The following is a 6,000-nucleotide window of genomic DNA, read 5'->3' on the forward strand; positions in this document are numbered from 1 at the left end:
TAAGACCTTCTGTTCTCCATCAAGAACTCTGCTGTCGAAAAAGGACATACATTTTGGAGGTTTTGGGATCTGATTTATGACAGGAAGGTCAGTACCAGATGCACCTCCTTCCTGTGGTGAACAAGAAGTAAAGATAAGAAGGTAAGTCATGTGGACAATGTTATTTGATGTATTTTCTTCTGTTCGCTTTTCACATCATACTTGTGACTCATGTGGGTGTTTTGCCTCCTGACAGCAAGATTCCCTCTATCTCATGGGAGCCTTGGGGCTTATGGACAGTGTACTGGGAGGAACATTCAGCCATTTTCACCTGCCTACCCCACACTGCATGGAGCCTAATGTGCTTTTTAAAGCCTCTTGACCCAGTAACCCCAAGATAAGTGTTCTCCTTCTTCGAATGAAGCTGTCCAGAAATCAGATTTTTTTTCTATCGTGTATCTTCCTAACCAACTGTACCATCATATAGTTTGATTTCTTTCCCACTTAGGAAGACACACACACACACACACACACACACACACACATACACACACACACACACACACACAGGCATACATTCATACACATGAACACACACATGCACACAGGCACACCCCACAGACTTTGTGTCTAAAGGGGTATTTGTTGTCCAGTTGTGGTATACTTGCCCTTTTTGTCTGCTTCCTCTCAACCCAGATCCCAAGTTGTGATTGAGCTACTTCACACACTGACCATCACAGTTCAGAATCCCATCAGCCAGCCAGTCTGCCAATTAAAAAAAAATCACTGGTCCTATTCTTTTAAATGTATTTTTCTAAAGCCATAGAAATTTTATAGCAAAGACGAGTCTGAAACCACAGATACAGATGTAGCTACATCTGTGGAGATCGATGTCAGTGTGTGTATGCCTGTGAATGTGTGTGCCTATGTGTTCTTACATGTGGACATAGGGATGTATAGTTTCAAATGCCATTGCAGGGGCCTGAAGTCTAGTTATTTAAAATGAAAAGAAGCATCAATAGTGCCACCCAAATTCCTTTGATGATGACTAGGAAAGATTCAGAGTCAGGCATGTGGAACCTGAGGGCTATACAGAAAGTCTAGAAGGAGTGATGCCCAAGCTCATCTTACCCTGAAAGTGAGAAGTCCCCTCTTTAATGGTGAGGCTGTTGTGATGGTCAACTTTCATTGTCAACTCCTCTAATTTGGGTCAACATTTGTGTGTGTGAGGGAGAAAATGTCTTTAGAGGAGACACCAGGAACTGGTGACACCATGAGCAGAGGTCCTGCAATCAATTAAACCAGGATGAGGAGAAAGCAAGTTGACCACTGAGATAATTTTCCCCTCTACCACCATACCTTCATCTTCATGGTGGACCATAGCCTCTCAGACTGTGAGCTCAAGAAAAGCCTTTCCCTTCACATTGCAGCGGATATATTTTCACCCCATCGAGACAAGTACAGGGACATTCATCAACCCCTCACCACACTTCAATTTAGAACCAAAGACAGACACCAACCACTGGTTCTGCCACAGGAGAGGTTCCCCACTCAAGGGAAGAGAGAGAACAGAGTAAAGGGCACACTACATTCTCAACTCATCTAACAGATTCTCAACACATCTAAGTCCCTGCACAACCATCATAGGAGGATAGGTTTAAAACATGAAGCAAATCTTGCATGATCTCCTAAGGGGGTTGAGATTCAGTCATGGATTTTGAGGTTGACTTTGAAGCCTAGCAATTAGAATATGTGAAGGTTGTAAGGTTCTACAAGAGTAACAGTCCTTTGAGAGATTAAACATCTGGTTCTGCATTCAGGTCATCTTTTCCCCAGGCAAAACAGAGGGTTTAACTTTGATATTTGACATTTTAAAGATAGCTACCAGTTAGAGGTAAGACATACCCACTCAGGACTATTTACATGCACAGGAGCTTAGATAAGACTTGTGGTGATTAATGTCTTTCAAATATCAAACAGAAAAGTTCCACTGGGGTCAACCAAGGTCAGTAGCAACTCTCAATGCCATAATGCTGTGGGGTCTCTTGGACATTGATGCCACCATCAAAAAAAAAAATGGCTTCTCATGCCTGGCACTGGGCCTTTTTAGGTCATTTGTATATTATGTATATTATAGGTACTGTTAGGTAAATAGTTAATAGTAGGATTCCATATGCCATGGTCAGAAGTCCTGACTGTTATTTTATCCCCCTTATTCCTTCTGCATTTACCTCCTTCCTAGTCAGAGCCAGCCTCCTGTTTTTTCTATTTCCCACTTCAGATCACTTACATTCTGTTATTAGCTTCTTTATTACTCTCTCCTACCTGAAAGAATATCTTTTTTTTCCTTCATGATTTCTGTAGTTACTCCATGATAAGTACTTACACCTGAAGATATGGATCTAGGGACCTCCAATGAGAGAGAATAACATTTGTCTCTCAGGGCCTGGGTTGCTTCACTCAGTATGATCTTTTCTAGTTTCACCCATTTACCTTGAAAGTTCATGACTTCCCTTTATTTTGTAGCTAAATTGTATCCCATAGTATATATGTACCATATTTTCATTATCCATTCACTAATTGAAGGACATTTAGTTTTTTTTCCATATCCTAGCTACTGTGAACAAAGGAGCAATGAACCAGAATGGGCAAGGACCTATAGAGTAGGTTGCTGGGTCCTTTGGTCTTATGCCAAAGAGTGGTATCGCTGTGTCATTTGGGAGATTTAATTTTTTCCCTTTGGAGGATTCCTTCCATCCACTGACTTCCAGAGAGGTTGGACAAGTTTATAATCCCTGCAATAGTGAATGAGGTTTCCCTTTTCTCCAATATTAGTTCCAGCATTTGTTGTCCATTGTTTAGTTGATATTAGCCATTAGGATGATAGTAAAATGAAATATCAAAGTTGTTTTTAATTTTTATTAGTCTATATTGCTGAAGAAACCAGACAATACAAGCACAGGACCCAAACATCCCTGAGCTAGAGCAGAACCTGAAAGCTTCCTTTCTGAGGATTAGCTTTTCTGATACCAAAATGAACCATGAAAGCTTCCAAAGAAGGGAAACAACTGGCAGGCCTCCCAGTTATGATGACTATGAACCATACCAATGACTAGCATGGCACACTAGCCATAAGTTTGCAGTAGTGGCATCTGTAACATTGGTAACCAATGACTTCGTAATTAGACTTAAGATCCACTCAACAATTGGCTGGTACTGGAAACCTAGACTTAAGATCCACTCAACAATTGGCTGGTACTGGAAACCTAGCCAATAACCCAAGACTAGTAAAGTCATTAATCTTATAGGAAAACCTACAACCACTACTTGACTCAAGCAGCATGATCTCTAACCACTTTCTAAATATGTGTCCTTATACACTTTTGTTCTCATTCCCTATCAAGGCAACTTCCCTTAGAAACAGAAAGAGACCTCCACAGAAAACCACAACCAAGCAAAATGCAGAATTGTGGTGCTAAGTCCTAACTGATACCTTTATAAAACACCCAATCATCTGAATCTCAAAGAATAGCAGAAAAGGATGTGAAAAGGATCAGGGAATCTGCTGTGTGATTCTGTTTCCTAAAGACATCAGACATTACACTTGTAAAGTCTTACCAATATGACTGCCTAAACAGGAGCTGAACAAGGGCAACAACAATAGGCACAGCAAAGTGGATTAGATAAAAACCACAAGGCTTCAACCCTCCAGTTAAATAAAGATTGAAGAAAGTGTGTGAAATAGTCTTCCCCTGGGAAAATCACATCAATTGGTTGGCCAATACCAAGTGGTCAGCCATGAAGACATGAATACAAGGAATATTACATAGACTAAGCTGGTTACAGTTAGGGATGTTTATAGAATACACGCATAGATAGATACCTACCTATACATATATTACATCAATTTTAATAAAAGAGGACATGAATTTAAAGAATATGTCAGGTAGTGAGAATTTGCAGGAAGGAAAAGACAAAAATAGGATTTCAAAAAATAAAAATGCACTGTAAAAGACAAAAGCAAGAGCATGCCTGTTTTTGCCTGTTGACCAGAGGAGCAACGATCCATATGAATGCTTAGAGAAAACAGCAGATAGCCCAGCAGTCAAGGAATATCAGGTGCTGTGGACAAAGCCAAAACTAAGTGCCAAGCATAAAGATTTGACAAAGTAGAGCTTCCTGATTGTGTAGGATGATATGGACTTGTCTTAAGGTCCTTCAAATGGAGGTTCAATCCTGAAGCCGAAACTGAGGGTAATGAAAAAGATAGACTTGTGATTGACGATTAGTGACTGAGCTCCCAAAGACACTGCAGTCGTCAGTCATTGGGATAAGAGCACAAGAGATTTTCTGTAGCGGCTTGAATGAAAGTGGCCCACATAGGCTCACAGGGAGTACCACCATTAGGAAACATGGCCCTGTTGAAGCAGGTGTGACTTTGTTGGAGGAAGTATATCACTGAGGTGAGGGGTAGAGGTCTCAGGTGTTGAAGCTCAGCCAAGTGTGGCACAAGTCTCTTTAAGTGTTTCCTGTAGATCCAGGTATAGAACTCTCAGCTGCCTCTCCAACACTGTATCTGTCTGAACGCTGCTGTGCTTATGATTATGATGGTAATGGATCAAACCTCTGCAACTGTAAGGTAGCCCCAATGAACTGTTTTCCTTTATAAGAGTTTCCATGGTCATTGTGTCTCTTCACAGCAATAGAAACCCTAAGTAAGACACATTTCAAGCTACAGGTTATGTTTCAGGGTATCTCAACAAGTGTTTGGCTAAGTTTTTCTCCATTCTTTATGCACACCCCCATACTTCCCCCCACACCCACACCAACCCACATACCACATCCATACACACACAACATATATATATATCAGGTACACCTTAAAGCTGCTGAGATAGTCATCTTTTTAACTGCAAAAGTAATCCCTACATTCAAAAAGCTGAATAGTAAGGGGGACCTGTGGGATCCTCTAGCACAGAGACAAGCAAGGGACCTTCCCAAATTCCAGAACAACAGAAAAAAAAAAATAAAACTTTACAGTTTCTAACCGCTGACTCTGGGGGAGGGAGCACTTAGAATCAGGGCAGTGACATCAGACATAATGATAAATGAACAGGAGTTTGGGGTTCATCCTTCTCTATATATATCTCTGTTCCTCTGTTCCCTTCTCTCTTTCTCTCTCCCTCTTTCCCCCTCTTACCTTTCTCTCCCCTTTTATCCTTTCTCCTCTGATACCTTCTGTGTTACATTGAAAATGTCCTCATTTCTCATCCCTCCCTCTTCTCTCCATCCTCCCTCTTCTGTTCCTCCTCCTCATTTCCTCTCATCCCCCACCCACTCTCCCTGATATTCGCCCTGACCCTCTAGCCTTTCTCTCTGCTTCTCCACCTCCTCCTCATCACTTCCCCCTTTCTCCCTCCCCCTCATATTCCTTCCCCCTTCTCCCTCTTTCTCCCCTTCTCTTTTTCTTCCTCCAACTCTCCCCATGTTACTGTTCAGGCATCTGCACTGGCCTGTCCTTGGGGTTCTGAAGGATACACCCTCAGCTGCAGCCACTAAGAGCAGCACCTGTGGATAGTCACTATGTTCCCGTTTAGAGGGGCCCTGCACACCTTCCATCCTTCTCTCTATATATCTGTCTCTCCCTCTCCCTCTGTTCCCTTCTCTCTTTCTCTCTCCCTCTTTCCCCCTCTTACCTTTCTCTCCCCTTTTATCCTTTCTCCTCTCCTGATGCTCCTGTCTCTAGAGGATGGTCTCCCCCCTTCCCTTTCCCCTGATTAACCCCTCCCCCATAATCCCTCTGCTTGAACCCTGTCCCATGGTGTCTTTCTCTGGTACACCATTTTTCTTAAGTTACAACATCCTTCCCTTCCCTCCTTCCTTACTCTTCTGTATTTCCCCTTCCTCCCTCCTTTGGTCCTCCTCCTTTTTCTCTTCTTCCTCATCTCTGTTTCCTCTTGTAATTCATTTTGTCACTGAATGTGATTTAACTCTTTTTAGAGTCATGGAAAGCATGGGTGA

Source organism: Phodopus roborovskii, unplaced genomic scaffold (genome assembly GCF_943737965.1).
Source record: "Phodopus roborovskii unplaced genomic scaffold, PHOROB, whole genome shotgun sequence".
Taxonomy (NCBI): domain Eukaryota; kingdom Metazoa; phylum Chordata; class Mammalia; order Rodentia; family Cricetidae; genus Phodopus; species Phodopus roborovskii.